This window comes from Perissodus microlepis, chromosome 18 (assembly GCF_051167445.1).
Source record: "Perissodus microlepis isolate ML-2025 ecotype Zambia chromosome 18, ASM5116744v1, whole genome shotgun sequence".
NCBI lineage: Eukaryota > Metazoa > Chordata > Actinopteri > Cichliformes > Cichlidae > Perissodus > Perissodus microlepis.
The window spans coordinates 1,869,212-1,886,012 of NC_140478.1; the positions used below are offsets into that span (position 1 = coordinate 1,869,212).

General features: G+C 54.1%; 15 non-coding genes and 1 pseudogene across 15 annotated transcripts; all 16 read right to left on the reverse strand.

Annotated features, from left to right (window-relative positions):
- Nucleotides 1–722: 722 nt before the first annotated feature.
- On the reverse strand, nt 723–841 carry LOC146366525 (5S ribosomal RNA). Its single transcript, XR_014798486.1, has one exon. It is a non-coding gene; the product is annotated as a 5S ribosomal RNA (ribosomal RNA).
- A 929-nt stretch (nt 842–1,770) lies between these two features.
- Nucleotides 1,771–1,889, reverse strand: LOC146366526 (5S ribosomal RNA). The gene has a single exon (XR_014798487.1). It is a non-coding gene; the product is annotated as a 5S ribosomal RNA (ribosomal RNA).
- Nucleotides 1,890–2,818: 929 nt separating this feature from the next.
- Nucleotides 2,819–2,937, reverse strand: LOC146366527 (5S ribosomal RNA; annotated as a pseudogene).
- A 929-nt stretch (nt 2,938–3,866) lies between these two features.
- On the reverse strand, nt 3,867–3,985 carry LOC146366528 (5S ribosomal RNA). The gene has a single exon (XR_014798488.1). It is a non-coding gene; the product is annotated as a 5S ribosomal RNA (ribosomal RNA).
- A 929-nt stretch (nt 3,986–4,914) lies between these two features.
- On the reverse strand, nt 4,915–5,033 carry LOC146366529 (5S ribosomal RNA). The gene has a single exon (XR_014797913.1). It is a non-coding gene; the product is annotated as a 5S ribosomal RNA (ribosomal RNA).
- Nucleotides 5,034–5,962: 929 nt separating this feature from the next.
- On the reverse strand, nt 5,963–6,081 carry LOC146366530 (5S ribosomal RNA). Its single transcript, XR_014798477.1, has one exon. It is a non-coding gene; the product is annotated as a 5S ribosomal RNA (ribosomal RNA).
- A 929-nt stretch (nt 6,082–7,010) lies between these two features.
- On the reverse strand, nt 7,011–7,129 carry LOC146366531 (5S ribosomal RNA). Its single transcript, XR_014797894.1, has one exon. It is a non-coding gene; the product is annotated as a 5S ribosomal RNA (ribosomal RNA).
- An 891-nt stretch (nt 7,130–8,020) lies between these two features.
- On the reverse strand, nt 8,021–8,139 carry LOC146366532 (5S ribosomal RNA). The gene has a single exon (XR_014798475.1). It is a non-coding gene; the product is annotated as a 5S ribosomal RNA (ribosomal RNA).
- Nucleotides 8,140–9,068: 929 nt separating this feature from the next.
- On the reverse strand, nt 9,069–9,187 carry LOC146366533 (5S ribosomal RNA). Its single transcript, XR_014798012.1, has one exon. It is a non-coding gene; the product is annotated as a 5S ribosomal RNA (ribosomal RNA).
- Nucleotides 9,188–10,116: 929 nt separating this feature from the next.
- On the reverse strand, nt 10,117–10,235 carry LOC146366534 (5S ribosomal RNA). The gene has a single exon (XR_014797908.1). It is a non-coding gene; the product is annotated as a 5S ribosomal RNA (ribosomal RNA).
- Nucleotides 10,236–11,164: 929 nt separating this feature from the next.
- LOC146366535 (5S ribosomal RNA) lies at nt 11,165–11,283 on the reverse strand. The gene has a single exon (XR_014797968.1). It is a non-coding gene; the product is annotated as a 5S ribosomal RNA (ribosomal RNA).
- Nucleotides 11,284–12,212: 929 nt separating this feature from the next.
- LOC146366536 (5S ribosomal RNA) lies at nt 12,213–12,331 on the reverse strand. Its single transcript, XR_014797900.1, has one exon. It is a non-coding gene; the product is annotated as a 5S ribosomal RNA (ribosomal RNA).
- Nucleotides 12,332–13,260: 929 nt separating this feature from the next.
- LOC146366537 (5S ribosomal RNA) lies at nt 13,261–13,379 on the reverse strand. The gene has a single exon (XR_014797901.1). It is a non-coding gene; the product is annotated as a 5S ribosomal RNA (ribosomal RNA).
- A 929-nt stretch (nt 13,380–14,308) lies between these two features.
- On the reverse strand, nt 14,309–14,427 carry LOC146366538 (5S ribosomal RNA). Its single transcript, XR_014798366.1, has one exon. It is a non-coding gene; the product is annotated as a 5S ribosomal RNA (ribosomal RNA).
- A 929-nt stretch (nt 14,428–15,356) lies between these two features.
- Nucleotides 15,357–15,475, reverse strand: LOC146366539 (5S ribosomal RNA). The gene has a single exon (XR_014797902.1). It is a non-coding gene; the product is annotated as a 5S ribosomal RNA (ribosomal RNA).
- Nucleotides 15,476–16,404: 929 nt separating this feature from the next.
- LOC146366540 (5S ribosomal RNA) lies at nt 16,405–16,523 on the reverse strand. The gene has a single exon (XR_014798368.1). It is a non-coding gene; the product is annotated as a 5S ribosomal RNA (ribosomal RNA).
- Nucleotides 16,524–16,801: the final 278 nt, after the last annotated feature.

Sequence of the window (16,801 nt, forward strand, 5' to 3'; positions counted from 1 at the left end):
GACCTGGTGTGGTGTAGGTGGCCTCAGCCAGAAGCAAAGGCCCTGGTGGGGTGTATATGGCCTAAGCCAGAGCCACAGGCCCTGGTGTGGTGTAGATGGACTAAGCCAGCAGCGCAAGCCCTCGTGTAATGTAGATTGCCTCAGCCAGAAGCACAGGCCCTGGTGTGGTGTAGTTGGCCTCATCCAGTAGAGCAAGCCCTCGTGTGATGTATATGGCCTCATCCAGCAGCACAGGCCCTGGTGTGATTAAAATGGCCTCAACCAGCAACACAGGCCCTGGTGTGGGGTAGATGGCTTCAGCCAGAGCCACAGGCCCTGGTGTGGTGTAGTTGGCCTCAGCCAGAGCCACAGAACCTGGTGTGGTGTAGGTGGCCAAAGCCAGGAGCACAGGCCGTGGTGTGTTGTAGATGGCCTCAGCTAGCTGCACAGGACCTGGTGAGGTAGACGTGGCTTCTTCCTGCAACTCAGGCCCTGGTGTGTTGTAGATGTTCTCAGCCGGAAGCAACGGTCCTCAGCCAGATGCAGACGCCCTGGTGTAATTTAGACTACCTATCTTAGCAGCACAGGCCCCGGTGTGGTGCGGATGGCCTCACCTGGCAGCACAAGACATTGCTGAAAACAGCCAAAAGGAATGTCGTTTATGTGCCCTCATTAATGGGCAGCTGCTTTGGGTCTTTCAACACCCTCCTTCTCTGGATCAAAAGCAGTTCAATGACATGAAAAGCTTACAGCACCTGGTATTCCCAGGCGGTCTCCCATCCAAGTACTAACCAAGCCCAACCCTGCTTAGCTTCCGAGATCAGACGAGAGCGGGCGTGCTCAGGGTGGTATGGCCGTAAGCTGCAGACCTCAGCACAAAGTGTCAATTTATGGAATCAAGTGGTGAGTTGGGCAGTACTTGAAGTTACGAAACACAACCCTCCAATTTAACTACATTGTTAATGGTAACTGCATGGTTGCCTAATACCCTAACCCAAGGACTCAATTTAGCTTTTAACCAGCAGTACAGGCCCTGGTTTGGTGTAGATGGCCTCCACCAGCAGCACAGGACCTGGTGTGGTGTAGGTGGCCTCAGCCAGAAGCAAAGGCCCTGGTGGGGTGTATATGGCCTACGCCAGAGCCACAGGCCCTGTTGTGGTGTAGATGGACTAAGCCAGCAGCGCAAGCCCTCGTGTAATGTAGATGGCCTCAGCCAGAAGCACAGGCCCTGGTGTGGTGTAGTTGGCCTCATCCAGTAGAGCAAGCCCTCGTGTGATGTATATGGCCTCATCCAGCAGCACAGGCCCTGGTGTGATTAAAATGGCCTCAACCAGCAACACAGGCCCTGGTGTGGGGTAGATGGCTTCAGCCAGAGCCACAGGCCCTGGTGTGGTGTAGTTGGCCTCAGCCAGAGCCACAGAACCTGGTGTGGTGTTGGTGGCCAAAGCCAGGAGCACAGGCCGTGGTGTGTTGTAGATGGCCTCAGCTAGCAGCACAGGACCTGGTGAGGTGGAGGTGGCTTCTTCCTGCAACTCAGGCCCTGGTGTGTTGTAGAAGGCCTCAGCCGGAAGCACCGGTCCTCAGCCAGATGCACACGCCCTGGTGTAATTTAGATGACCTATCTTAGCAGCACAGGCCCCGGTGTGGTGCGGATGGCCTCACCTGGCAGCACAAGACATTGCTGAAAACAGCCAAAAGGAATGTCGTTTATGTGCCCTCATTAATGGGCAGCTGCTTTGGGTCTTTCAACACCCTCCTTCTCTGGATCAAAAGCAGTTCAATGACATGAAAAGCTTACAGCACCTGGTATTCCCAGGCGGTCTCCCATCCAAGTACTAACCAAGCCCAACCCTGCTTAGCTTCCGAGATCAGACGAGAGCGGGCGTGCTCAGGGTGGTATGGCCGTAAGCTGCAGACCTCAGCACAAAGTGTCAATTTATGGAATCAAGTGGTGAGTTGGGCAGTACTTGAAGTTACGAAACACAACCCTCCAATTTAACTACATTGTTAATGGTAACTGCATGGTTGCCTAATACCCTAACCCAAGGACTCAATTTAGCTTTTAACCAGCAGTACAGGCCCTGGTTTGGTGTAGATGGCCTCCACCAGCAGCACAGGACCTGGTGTGGTGTAGGTGGCCTCAGCCAGAAGCAAAGGCCCTGGTGGGGTGTATATGGCCTAAGCCAGAGCCACAGGCCCTGTTGTGGTGTAGATGGACTAAGCCAGCAGCGCAAGCCCTCGTGTAATGTAGATGGCCTCAGCCAGAAGCACAGGCCCTGGTGTGGTGTAGTTGGCCTCATCCAGTAGAGCAAGCCCTCGTGTGATGTATATGGCCTCATCCAGCAGCACAGGCCCTGGTGTGATTAAAATGGCCTCAACCAGCAACACAGGCCCTGGTGTGGGGTAGATGGCTTCAGCCAGAGCCACAGGCCCTGGTGTGGTGTAGTTGGCCTCAGCCAGAGCCACAGAACCTGGTGTGGTGTTGGTGGCCAAAGCCAGGAGCACAGGCCGTGGTGTGTTGTAGATGGCCTCAGCTAGCAGCACAGGACCTGGTGAGGTGGAGGTGGCTTCTTCCTGCAACTCAGGCCCTGGTGTGTTGTAGAAGGCCTCAGCCGGAAGCACCGGTCCTCAGCCAGATGCACACGCCCTGGTGTAATTTAGATGACCTATCTTAGCAGCACAGGCCCCGGTGTTGTGCGGATGGCCTCACCTGGCAGCACAAGACATTGCTGAAAACAGCCAAAAGGAATGTCGTTTATGTGCCCTCATTAATGGGCAGCTGCTTTGGGTCTTTCAACACCCTCCTTCTCTGGATCAAAAGCAGTTCAATGACATGAAAAGCTTACAGCACCTGGTATTCCCAGGCGGTCTCCCATCCAAGTTCTAACCAAGCCCAACCCTGCTTAGCTTCCGAGATCAGACGAGAGCGGGCGTGCTCAGGGTGGTATGGCCGTAAGCTGCAGACCTCAGCACAAAGTGTCAATTTATGGAATCAAGTGGTGAGTTGGGCAGTACTTGAAGTTACGAAACACAACCCTCCAATTTAACTACATTGTTAATGGTAACTGCATGGTTGCCTAATACTCTAACCCAAGGACTCAATTTATCTTTTAACCAGCAGTACAGGCCCTGGTTTGGTGTAGATGGCCTCCACCAGCAGCACAGGACCTGGTGTGGTGTAGGTGGCCTCAGCCAGAAGCAAAGGCCCTGGTGGGGTGTATATGGCCTAAGCCAGAGCCACAGGCCCTGGTGTGGTGTAGATGGACTAAGCCAGCAGCGCAAGCCCTCGTGTAATGTAGATTGCCTCAGCCAGAAGCACAGGCCCTGGTGTGGTGTAGTTGGCCTCATCCAGTAGAGCAAGCCCTCGTGTGATGTATATGGCCTCATCCAGCAGCACAGGCCCTGGTGTGATTAAAATGGCCTCAACCAGCAACACAGGCCCTGGTGTGGGGTAGATGGCTTCAGCCAGAGCCACAGGCCCTGGTGTGGTGTAGTTGGCCTCAGCCAGAGCCACAGAACCTGGTGTGGTGTAGGTGGCCAAAGCCAGGAGCACAGGCCGTGGTGTGTTGTAGATGGCCTCAGCTAGCTGCACAGGACCTGGTGAGGTGGACGTGGCTTCTTCCTGCAACTCAGGCCCTGGTGTGTTGTAGATGTTCTCAGCCGGAAGCAACGGTCCTCAGCCAGATGCAGACGCCCTGGTGTAATTTAGACTACCTATCTTAGCAGCACAGGCCCCGGTGTGGTGCGGATGGCCTCACCTGGCAGCACAAGACATTGCTGAAAACAGCCAAAAGGAATGTCGTTTATGTGCCCTCATTAATGGGCAGCTGCTTTGGGTCTTTCAACACCCTCCTTCTCTGGATCAAAAGCAGTTCAATGACATGAAAAGCTTACAGCACCTGGTATTCCCAGGCGGTCTCCCATCCAAGTACTAACCAAGCCCAACCCTGCTTAGCTTCCGAGATCAGACGAGAGCGGGCGTGCTCAGGGTGGTATGGCCGTAAGCTGCAGACCTCAGCACAAAGTGTCAATTTATGGAATCAAGTGGTGAGTTGGGCAGTACTTGAAGTTACGAAACACAACCCTCCAATTTAACTACATTGTTAATGGTAACTGCATGGTTGCCTAATACCCTAACCCAAGGACTCAATTTAGCTTTTAACCAGCAGTACAGGCCCTGGTTTGGTGTAGATGGCCTCCACCAGCAGCACAGGACCTGGTGTGGTGTAGGTGGCCTCAGCCAGAAGCAAAGGCCCTGGTGGGGTGTATATGGCCTAAGCCAGAGCCACAGGCCCTGTTGTGGTGTAGATGGACTAAGCCAGCAGCGCAAGCCCTCGTGTAATGTAGATGGCCTCAGCCAGAAGCACAGGCCCTGGTGTGGTGTAGTTGGCCTCATCCAGTAGAGCAAGCCCTCGTGTGATGTATATGGCCTCATCCAGCAGCACAGGCCCTGGTGTGATTAAAATGGCCTCAACCAGCAACACAGGCCCTGGTGTGGGGTAGACGGCTTCAGCCAGAGCCACAGGCCCTGGTGTGGTGTAGTTGGCCTCAGCCAGAGCCACAGAACCTGGTGTGGTGTTGGTGGCCAAAGCCAGGAGCACAGGCCGTGGTGTGTTGTAGATGGCCTCAGCTAGCAGCACAGGACCTGGTGAGGTGGAGGTGGCTTCTTCCTGCAACTCAGGCCCTGGTGTGTTGTAGAAGGCCTCAGCCGGAAGCACCGGTCCTCAGCCAGATGCACACGCCCTGGTGTAATTTAGATGACCTATCTTAGCAGCACAGGCCCCGGTGTGGTGCGGATGGCCTCACCTGGCAGCACAAGACATTGCTGAAAACAGCCAAAAGGAATGTCGTTTATGTGCCCTCATTAATGGGCAGCTGCTTTGGGTCTTTCAACACCCTCCTTCTCTGGATCAAAAGCAGTTCAATGACATGAAAAGCTTACGGCACCTGGTATTCCCAGGCGGTCTCCCATCCAAGTACTATCCAAGCCCAACCCTGCTTTGCTTCCGAGATCAGACGAGAGCGGGCGTGCTCAGGGTGGTATGGCCGTAAGCTGCAGACCTCAGCACAAAGTGTCAATTTATGGAATCAAGTGGTGAGTTGGGCAGTACTTGAAGTTACGAAACACAACCCTCCAATTTAACTACATTGTTAATGGTAACTGCATGGTTGCCTAATACTCTAACCCAAGGACTCAATTTAGCTTTTAACCAGCAGTACAGGCCCTGGTTTGGTGTAGATGGCCTCCACCAGCAGCACAGGACCTGGTGTGGTGTAGGTGGCCTCAGCCAGAAGCAAAGGCCCTGGTGGGGTGTATATGGCCTAAGCCAGAGCCACAGGCCCTGGTGTGGTGTAGATGGACTAAGCCAGCAGCGCAAGCCCTCGTGTAATGTAGATGGCCTCAGCCAGAAGCACAGGCCCTGGTGTGGTGTAGTTGGCCTCATCCAGTAGAGCAAGCCCTCGTGTGATGTATATGGCCTCATCCAGCAGCACAGGCCCTGGTGTGATTAAAATGGCCTCAACCAGCAACACAGGCCCTGGTGTGGGGTAGATGGCTTCAGCCAGAGCCACAGGCCCTGGTGTGGTGTAGTTGGCCTCAGCCAGAGCCACAGAACCTGGTGTGGTGTAGGTGGCCAAAGCCAGGAGCACAGGCCGTGGTGTGTTGTAGATGGCCTCAGCTAGCTGCACAGGACCTGGTGAGGTGGAGGTGGCTTCTTCCTGCAACTCAGGCCCTGGTGTGTTGTAGATGTTCTCAGCCGGAAGCAACGGTCCTCAGCCAGATGCACACGCCCTGGTGTAATTTAGATGACCTATCTTAGCAGCACAGGCCCCGGTGTGGAGCGGATTGCCTCACCTGGCAGCACAAGACATTGCTGAAAACAGCCAAAAGGAATGTCGTTTATGTGCCCTCATTAATGGGCAGCTGCTTTGCGTCTTTCAACACCCTCCTTCTCTGGATCAAAAGCAGTTCAATGACATGAAAAGCTTACAGCACCTGGTATTCCCAGGGGGTCTCCCATCCAAGTACTAACCAAGCCCAACCCTGCTTAGCTTCCGAGATCAGACGAGAGCGGGCGTGCTCAGGGTGGTATGGCCGTAAGCTGCAGACCTCAGCACAAAGTGTCAATTTATGGAATCAAGTGGTGAGTTGGGCAGTACTTGAAGTTACGAAACACAACCCTCCAATTTAACTACATTGTTAATGGTAACTGCATGGTTGCCTAATACCCTAACCCAAGGACTCAATTTAGCTTTTAACCAGCAGTACAGGCCCTGGTTTGGTGTAGATGGCCTCCACCAGCAGCACAGGACCTGGTGTGGTGTAGGTGGCCTCAGCCAGAAGCAAAGGCCCTGGTGGGGTGTATATGGCCTAAGCCAGAGCCACAGGCCCTGTTGTGGTGTAGATGGACTAAGCCAGCAGCGCAAGCCCTCGTGTAATGTAGATGGCCTCAGCCAGAAGCACAGGCCCTGGTGTGGTGTAGTTGGCCTCATCCAGTAGAGCAAGCCCTCGTGTGATGTATATGGCCTCATCCAGCAGCACAGGCCCTGGTGTGATTAAAATGGCCTCAACCAGCGTCACAGGCCCTGGTGTGGGGTAGATGGCTTCAGCCAGAGCCACAGGCCCTGGTGTGGTGTAGTTGGCCTCAGCCAGAGCCACAGAACCTGGTGTGGTGTTGGTGGCCAAAGCCAGGAGCACAGGCCGTGGTGTGTTGTAGATGGCCTCAGCTAGCAGCACAGGACCTGGTGAGGTGGAGGTGGCTTCTTCCTGAAACTCAGGCCCTGGTGTGTTGTAGATGGCCTCAGCCGGAAGCACCGGTCCTCAGCCAGATGCACACGCCCTGGTGTAATTTAGATGACCTATCTTAGCAGCACAGGCCCCGGTGTGGTGCGGATGGCGTCACCTGGCAGCACAAGACATTGCTGAAAACAGCCAAAAGGAATGTCGTTTATGTGCCCTCATTAATGGGCAGCTGCTTTGGGTCTTTCAACACCCTCCTTCTCTGGATCAAAAGCAGTTCAATGACATGAAAAGCTCACGGCACCTGGTATTCCCAGGCGGTCTCCCATCCAAGTACTAACCAAGCCCAACCCTGCTTAGCTTCCGAGATCAGACGAGAGCGGGCGTGCTCAGGGTGGTATGGCCGTAAGCTGCAGACCTCAGCACAAAGTGTCAATTTATGGAATCAAGTGGTGAGTTGGGCAGTACTTGAAGTTATGAAACACAACCCTCCAATTTAACTACATTGTTAATGGTAACTGCATGGTTGCCTAATACTCTAACCCAAGGACTCAATTTAGCTTTTAACCAGCAGTACAGGCCCTGGTTTGGTGTAGATGGCCTCCACCAGCAGCACAGGACCTGGTGTGGTGTATATGGCCTAAGCCAGAGCCACAGGCCCTGGTGTGGTGTAGATGGACTAAGCCAGCAGCGCAAGCCCTCGTGTAATGTAGATGGCCTCAGCCAGAAGCACAGGCCCTGGTGTGGTGTAGTTGGCCTCATCCAGTAGAGCAAGCCCTCGTGTGATGTATATGGCCTCATCCAGCAGCACAGGCCCTGGTGTGATTAAAATGGCCTCAACCAGCAACACAGGCCCTGGTGTGGGGTAGATGGCTTCAGCCAGAGCCACAGGCCCTGGTGTGGTGTAGTTGGCCTCAGCCAGAGCCAAAGGAACCTGGTGTGGTGTTGGTGGCCAAAGCCAGGAGCACAGGCCGTGGTGTGTTGTAGATGGCCTCAGCTAGCAGCACAGGACCTGGTGAGGTGGAGGTGGCTTCTTCCTGAAACTCAGGCCCTGGTGTGTTGTAGATGGCCTCAGCCGGAAGCACCGGTCCTCAGCCAGATGCACACGCCCTGGTGTAATTTAGATGACCTATCTTAGCAGCACAGGCCCCGGTGTGGTGCGGATGGCCTCACCTGGCAGCACAAGACATTGCTGAAAACAGCCAAAAGGAATGTCGTTTATGTGCCCTCATTAATGGGCAGCTGCTTTGGGTCTTTCAACACCCTCCTTCTCTGGATCAAAAGCAGTTCAATGACATGAAAAGCTTACGGCACCTGGTATTCCCAGGCGGTCTCCCATCGAAGTACTAACCAAGCCCAACCCTGCTTAGCTTCCGAGATCAGACGAGAGCGGGCGTGCTCAGGGTGGTATGGCCGTAAGCTGCAGAGATCAGCACAAAGTGTCAATTTATGGAATCAAGTGGTGAGTTGGGCAGTACTTGAAGTTACGAAACACAACCCTCCAATTTAACTACATTGTTAATGGTAACTGCATGGTTGCCTAATACTCTAACCCAAGGACTCAATTTATCTTTTAACCAGCAGTACAGGCCCTGGTTTGGTGTAGATGGCCTCCACCAGCAGCACAGGACCTGGTGTGGTGTAGGTGGCCTCAGCCAGAAGCAAAGGCCCTGGTGGGGTGTATATGGCCTAAGCCAGAGCCACAGGCCCTGGTGTGGTGTAGATGGACTAAGCCAGCAGCGCAAGCCCTCGTGTAATGTAGATGGCCTCAGCCAGAAGCACAGGCCCTGGTGTGGTGTAGTTGGCCTCATCCAGTAGAGCAAGCCCTCGTGTGATGTATATGGCCTCATCCAGCAGCACAGGCCCTGGTGTGATTAAAATGGCCTCAACCAGCAACACAGGCCCTGGTGTGGGGTAGATGGCTTCAGCCAGAGCCACAGGCCCTGGTGTGGTGTAGTTGGCCTCAGCCAGAGCCACAGAACCTGGTGTGGTGTAGGTGGCCAAAGCCAGGAGCACAGGCCGTGGTGTGTTGTAGATGGCCTCAGCTAGCTGCACAGGACCTGGTGAGGTGGAGGTGGCTTCTTCCTGCAACTCAGGCCCTGGTGTGTTGTAGATGTTCTCAGCCGGAAGCAACGGTCCTCAGCCAGATGCAGACGCCCTGGTGTAATTTAGATGACCTATCTTAGCAGCACAGGCCCCGGTGTGGTGCGGATGGCCTCACCTGGCAGCACAAGACATTGCTGTAAACAGCCAAAAGGAATGTCGTTTATGTGCCCTCATTAATGAGCAGCTGCTTTGGGTCTTTCAACACCCTCCTTCTCTGGATCAAAAGCAGTTCAATGACATGAAAAGCTTACAGCACCTGGTATTCCCAGGCAGTCTCCCATCCAAGTACTAAACAAGCCCAACCCTGCTTAGCTTCCGAGATCAGACGAGAGCGGGCGTGCTCAGGGTGGTATGGCCGTAAGCTGCAGACCTCAGCACAAAGTGTCAATTTATGGAATCAAGTGGTGAGTTGGGCAGTACTTGAAGTTACGAAACACAACCCTCCAATTTAACTACATTGTTAATGGTAACTGCATGGTTGCCTAATACCCTAACCCAAGGACTCAATTTAGCTTTTAACCAGCAGTACAGGCCCTGGTTTGGTGTAGATGGCCTCCACCAGCAGCACAGGACCTGGTGTGGTGTAGGTGGCCTCAGCCAGAAGCAAAGGCCCTGGTGGGGTGTATATGGCCTAAGCCAGAGCCACAGGCCCTGGTGTGGTGTAGATGGACTAAGCCAGCAGCGCAAGCCCTCGTGTAATGTAGATGGCCTCAGCCAGAAGCACAGGCCCTGGTGTGGTGTAGTTGGCCTCATCCAGTAGAGCAAGCCCTCGTGTGATGTATATGGCCTCATCCAGCAGCACAGGCCCTGGTGTGATTAAAATGGCCTCAACCAGCAACACAGGCCCTGGTGTGGGGTAGATGGCTTCAGCCAGAGCCACAGGCCCTGGTGTGGTGTAGTTGGCCTCAGCCAGAGCCACAGAACCTGGTGTGGTGTTGGTGGCCAAAGCCAGGAGCACAGGCCGTGGTGTGTTGTAGATGGCCTCAGCTAGCAGCACAGGACCTGGTGAGGTGGAGGTGGCTTCTTCCTGCAACTCAGGCCCTGGTGTGTTGTAGAAGGCCTCAGCCGGAAGCACCGGTCCTCAGCCAGATGCACACGCCCTGGTGTAATTTAGATGACCTATCTTAGCAGCACAGGCCCCGGTGTGGTGCGGATGGCCTCACCTGGCAGCACAAGACATTGCTGAAAACAGCCAAAAGGAATGTCGTTTATGTGCCCTCATTAATGGGCAGCTGCTTTGGGTCTTTCAACACCCTCCTTCTCTGGATCAAAAGCAGTTCAATGACATGAAAAGCTTACGGCACCTGGTATTCCCAGGCGGTCTTCCATCCAAGTACTAACCAAGCCCAACCCTGCTTAGCTTCCGAGATCAGACGAGAGCGGGCGTGCTCAGGGTGGTATGGCCGTAAGCTGCAGACCTCAGCACAAAGTGTCAATTTATGGAATCAAGTGGTGAGTTGGGCAGTACTTGAAGTTACGAAACACAACCCTCCAATTTAACTACATTGTTAATGGTAACTGCATGGTTGCCTAATACTCTAACCCAAGGACTCAATTTATCTTTTAACCAGCAGTACAGGCCCTGGTTTGGTGTAGATGGCCTCCACCAGCAGCACAGGACCTGGTGTGGTGTAGGTGGCCTCAGCCAGAAGCAAAGGCCCTGGTGGGGTGTATATGGCCTAAGCCAGAGCCACAGGCCCTGGTGTGGTGTAGATGGACTAAGCCAGCAGCGCAAGCCCTCGTGTAATGTAGATTGCCTCAGCCAGAAGCACAGGCCCTGGTGTGGTGTAGTTGGCCTCATCCAGTAGAGCAAGCCCTCGTGTGATGTATATGGCCTCATCCAGCAGCACAGGCCCTGGTGTGATTAAAATGGCCTCAACCAGCAACACAGGCCCTGGTGTGGGGTAGATGGCTTCAGCCAGAGCCACAGGCCCTGGTGTGGTGTAGTTGGCCTCAGCCAGAGCCACAGAACCTGGTGTGGTGTAGGTGGCCAAAGCCAGGAGCACAGGCCGTGGTGTGTTGTAGATGGCCTCAGCTAGCTGCACAGGACCTGGTGAGGTGGAGGTGGCTTCTGCCTGCAACTCAGGCCCTGGTGTGTTGTAGATGTTCTCAGCCGGAAGCAACGGTCCTCAGCCAGATGCAGACGCCCTGGTGTAATTTAGATGACCTATCTTAGCAGCACAGGCCCCGGTGTGGTGCGGATGGCCTCACCTGGCAGCACAAGACATTGCTGAAAACAGCCAAAAGGAATGTCGTTTATGTGCCCTCATTAATGGGCAGCTGCTTTGGGTCTTTCAACACCCTCCTTCTCTGGATCAAAAGCAGTTCAATGACATGAAAAGCTTACAGCACCTGGTATTCCCAGGCGGTCTCCCATCCAAGTACTAAACAAGCCCAACCCTGCTTAGCTTCCGAGATCAGACGAGAGCGGGCGTGCTCAGGGTGGTATAGCCGTAAGCTGCAGACCTCAGCACAAAGTGTCAATTTATGGAATCAAGTGGTGAGTTGGGCAGTACTTGAAGTTACGAAACACAACCCTCCAATTTAACTACATTGTTAATGGTAACTGCATGGTTGCCTAATACCCTAACCCAAGGACTCAATTTAGCTTTTAACCAGCAGTACAGGCCCTGGTTTGGTGTAGATGGCCTCCACCAGCAGCACAGGACCTGGTGTGGTGTAGGTGGCCTCAGCCAGAAGCAAAGGCCCTGGTGGGGTGTATATGGCCTAAGCCAGAGCCACAGGCCCTGTTGTGGTGTAGATGGACTAAGCCAGCAGCGCAAGCCCTCGTGTAATGTAGATGGCCTCAGCAAGAAGCACAGGCCCTGGTGTGGTGTAGTTGGCCTCATCCAGTAGAGCAAGCCCTCGTGTGATGTATATGGCCTCATCCAGCAGCACAGGCCCTGGTGTGATTAAAATGGCCTCAACCAGCAACACAGGCCCTGGTGTGGGGTAGATGGCTTCAGCCAGAGCCACAGGCCCTGGTGTGGTTTAGTTGGCCTCAGCCAGAGCCACAGAACCTGGTGTGGTGTAGGTGGCCAAAGCCAGGAGCACAGGCCGTGGTGTGTTGTAGATGGCCTCAGCTAGCAGCACAGGACCTGGTGAGGTGGAGGTGGCTTCTTTCTGCAACTCAGGCCCTGGTGTGTTGTAGATGTTCTCAGCCGGAAGCACCGGTCCTCAGCCAGATGCAGACGCCCTGGTGTAATTTAGATGACCTATCTTAGCAGCACAGGCCCCGGTGTGGTGCGGATGGCCTCACCTGGCAGCACAAGACATTGCTGAAAACAGCCAAAAGGAATGTCGTTTATGTGCCCTCATTAATGGGCAGCTGCTTTGGGTCTTTCAACACCCTCCTTCTCTGGATCAAAAGCAGTTCAATGACATGAAAAGCTTACGGCACCTGGTATTCCCAGGCGGTCTCCCATCCAAGTACTAACCAAGCCCAACCCTGCTTAGCTTCCGAGATCAGACGAGAGCAGGCGTGCTCAGGGTGGTATGGCCGTAAGCTGCAGACCTCAGCACAAAGTGTCAATTTATGGAATCAAGTGGTGAGTTGGGCAGTACTTGAAGTTACGAAACACAACCCTCCAATTTAACTACATTGTTAATGGTAACTGCATGGTTGCCTAATACTCTAACCCAAGGACTCAATTTAGCTTTTAACCAGCAGTACAGGCCCTGGTTTGGTGTAGATGGCCTCCACCAGCAGCACAGGACCTGGTGTGGTGTAGGTGGCCTCAGCCAGAAGCAAAGGCCCTGGTGGGGTGTATATGGCCTAAGCCAGAGCCACAGGCCCTGGTGTGGTGTAGATGGACTAAGCCAGCAGCGCAAGCCCTCGTGTAATGTAGATGGCCTCAGCCAGAAGCACAGGCCCTGGTGTGGTGTAGTTGGCCTCATCCAGTAGAGCAAGCCCTCGTGTGATGTATATGGCCTCATCCAGCAGCACAGGCCCTGGTGTGATTAAAATGGCCTCAACCAGCAACACAGGCCCTGGTGTGGGGTAGATGGCTTCAGCCAGAGCCACAGGCCCTGGTGTGGTGTAGTTGGCCTCAGCCAGAGCCACAGAACCTGGTGTGGTGTTGGTGGCCAAAGCCAGGAGCACAGGCCGTGGTGTGTTGTAGATGGCCTCAGCTAGCAGCACAGGACCTGGTGAGGTGGAGGTGGCTTCTTCCTGCAACTCAGGCCCTGGTGTGTTGTAGAAGGCCTCAGCCGGAAGCACCGGTCCTCAGCCAGATGCACACGCCCTGGTGTAATTTAGATGACCTATCTTAGCAGCACAGGCCCCGGTGTGGTGCGGATGGCCTCACCTGGCAGCACAAGACATTGCTGAAAACAGCCAAAAGGAATGTCGTTTATGTGCCCTCATTAATGGGCAGCTGCTTTGGGTCTTTCAACACCCTCCTTCTCTGGATCAAAAGCAGTTCAATGACATGAAAAGCTTACGGCACCTGGTATTCCCAGGCGGTCTCCCATCCAAGTACTAACCAAGCCCAACCCTGCTTAGCTTCCGAGATCAGACGAGAGCAGGCGTGCTCAGGGTGGTATGGCCGTAAGCTGCAGACCTCAGCACAAAGTGTCAATTTATGGAATCAAGTGGTGAGTTGGGCAGTACTTGAAGTTACGAAACACAACCCTCCAATTTAACTACATTGTTAATGGTAACTGCATGGTTGCCTAATACTCTAACCCAAGGACTCAATTTAGCTTTTAACCAGCAGTACAGGCCCTGGTTTGGTGTAGATGGCCTCCACCAGCAGCACAGGACCTGGTGTGGTGTAGGTGGCCTCAGCCAGAAGCAAAGGCCCTGGTGGGGTGTATATGGCCTAAGCCAGAGCCACAGGCCCTGGTGTGGTGTAGATGGACTAAGCCAGCAGCGCAAGCCCTCGTGTAATGTAGATGGCCTCAGCCAGAAGCACAGGCCCTGGTGTGGTGTAGTTGGCCTCATCCAGTAGAGCAAGCCCTCGTGTGATGTATATGGCCTCATCCAGCAGCACAGGCCCTGGTGTGATTAAAATGGCCTCAACCAGCAACACAGGCCCTGGTGTGGGGTAGATGGCTTCAGCCAGAGCCACAGGCCCTGGTGTGGTGTAGTTGGCCTCAGCCAGAGCCACAGAACCTGGTGTGGTGTTGGTGGCCAAAGCCAGGAGCACAGGCCGTGGTGTGTTGTAGATGGCCTCAGCTAGCAGCACAGGACCTGGTGAGGTGGAGGTGGCTTCTTCCTGCAACTCAGGCCCTGGTGTGTTGTAGATGGCCTCAGCCGGAAGCACCGGTCCTCAGCCAGATGCACACGCCCTGGTGTAATTTAGATGACCTATCTTAGCAGCACAGGCCCCGGTGTGGTGCGGATGGCCTCACCTGGCAGCACAAGACATTGCTGAAAACAGCCAAAAGGAATGTCGTTTATGTGCCCTCATTAATGGGCAGCTGCTTTGGGTCTTTCAACACCCTCCTTCTCTGGATCAAAAGCAGTTCAATGACATGAAAAGCTTACGGCACCTGGTATTCCCAGGCGGTCTCCCATCCAAGTACTAACCAAGCCCAACCCTGCTTAGCTTCCGAGATCAGACGAGAGCGGGCGTGCTCAGGGTGGTATGGCCGTAAGCTGCAGACCTCAGCACAAAGTGTCAATTTATGGAATCAAGTGGTGAGTTGGGCAGTACTTGAAGTTACGAAACACAACCCTCCAATTTAACTACATTGTTAATGGTAACTGCATGGTTGCCTAATACCCTAACCCAAGGACTCAATTTAGCTTTTAACCAGCAGTACAGGCCCTGGTTTGGTGTAGATGGCCTCCACCAGCAGCACAGGACCTGGTGTGGTGTAGGTGGCCTCAGCCAGAAGCAAAGGCCCTGGTGGGGTGTATATGGCCTAAGCCAGAGCCACAGGCCCTTTTGTGGTGTAGATGGACTAAGCCAGCAGCGCAAGCCCTCGTGTAATGTAGATGGCCTCAGCCAGAAGCACAGGCCCTGGTGTGGTGTAGTTGGCCTCATCCAGTAGAGCAAGCCCTCGTGTGATGTATATGGCCTCATCCAGCAGCACAGGCCCTGGTGTGATTAAAATGGCCTCAACCAGCAACACAGGCCCTGGTGTGGGGTAGATGGCTTCAGCCAGAGCCACAGGCCCTGGTGTGGTGTAGTTGGCCTCAGCCAGAGCCACAGAACCTGGTGTGGTGTTGGTGGCCAAAGCCAGGAGCACAGGCCGTGGTGTGTTGTAGATGGCCTCAGCTAGCAGCACAGGACCTGGTGAGGTGGAGGTGGCTTCTTCCTGCAACTCAGGCCCTGGTGTGTTGTAGAAGGCCTCAGCCGGAAGCACCGGTCCTCAGCCAGATGCACACGCCCTGGTGTAATTTAGATGACCTATCTTAGCAGCACAGGCCCCGGTGTGGTGCGGATGGCCTCACCTGGCAGCACAAGACATTGCTGAAAACAGCCAAAAGGAATGTCGTTTATGTGCCCTCATTAATGGGCAGCTGCTTTGGGTCTTTCAACACCCTCCTTCTCTGGATCAAAAGCAGTTCAATGACATGAAAAGCTTACGGCACCTGGTATTCCCAGGCGGTCTCCCATCCAAGTACTAACCAAGCCCAACCCTGCTTAGCTTCCGAGATCAGACGAGAGCAGGCGTGCTCAGGGTGGTATGGCCGTAAGCTGCAGACCTCAGCACAAAGTGTCAATTTATGGAATCAAGTGGTGAGTTGGGCAGTACTTGAAGTTACGAAACACAACCCTCCAATTTAACTACATTGTTAATGGTAACTGCATGGTTGCCTAATACTCTAACCCAAGGACTCAATTTAGCTTTTAACCAGCAGTACAGGCCCTGGTTTGGTGTAGATGGCCTCCACCAGCAGCACAGGACCTGGTGTGGTGTAGGTGGCCTCAGCCAGAAGCAAAGGCCCTGGTGGGGTGTATATGGCCTAAGCCAGAGCCACAGGCCCTGGTGTGGTGTAGATGGACTAAGCCAGCAGCGCAAGCCCTCGTGTAATGTAGATGGCCTCAGCCAGAAGCACAGGCCCTGGTGTGGTGTAGTTGGCCTCATCCAGTAGAGCAAGCCCTCGTGTGATGTATATGGCCTCATCCAGCAGCACAGGCCCTGGTGTGATTAAAATGGCCTCAACCAGCAACACAGGCCCTGGTGTGGGGTAGATGGCTTCAGCCAGAGCCACAGGCCCTGGTGTGGTGTAGTTGGCCTCAGCCAGAGCCACAGAACCTGGTGTGGTGTTGGTGGCCAAAGCCAGGAGCACAGGCCGTGGTGTGTTGTAGATGGCCTCAGCTAGCAGCACAGGACCTGGTGAGGTGGAGGTGGCTTCTTCCTGCAACTCAGGCCCTGGTGTGTTGTAGATGGCCTCAGCCGGAAGCACCGGTCCTCAGCCAGATGCACACGCCCTGGTGTAATTTAGATGACCTATCTTAGCAGCACAGGCCCCGGTGTGGTGCGGATGGCCTCACCTGGCAGCACAAGACATTGCTGAAAACAGCCAAAAGGAATGTCGTTTATGTGCCCTCATTAATGGGCAGCTGCTTTGGGTCTTTCAACACCCTCCTTCTCTGGATCAAAAGCAGTTCAATGACATGAAAAGCTTACGGCACCTGGTATTCCCAGGCGGTCTCCCATCCAAGTACTAACCAAGCCCAACCCTGCTTAGCTTCCGAGATCAGACGAGAGCGGGCGTGCTCAGGGTGGTATGGCCGTAAGCTGCAGACCTCAGCACAAAGTGTCAATTTATGGAATCAAGTGGTGAGTTGGGCAGTACTTGAAGTTACGAAACACAACCCTCCAATTTAACTACATTGTTAATGGTAACTGCATGGTTGCCTAATACCCTAACCCAAGGACTCAATTTAGCTTTTAACCAGCAGTACAGGCCCTGGTTTGGTGTAGATGGCCTCCACCAGCAGCACAGGACCTGGTGTGGTGTAGGTGGCCTCAGCCAGAAGCAAAGGCCCTGGTGGGGTGTATATGGCCTAAGCCAGA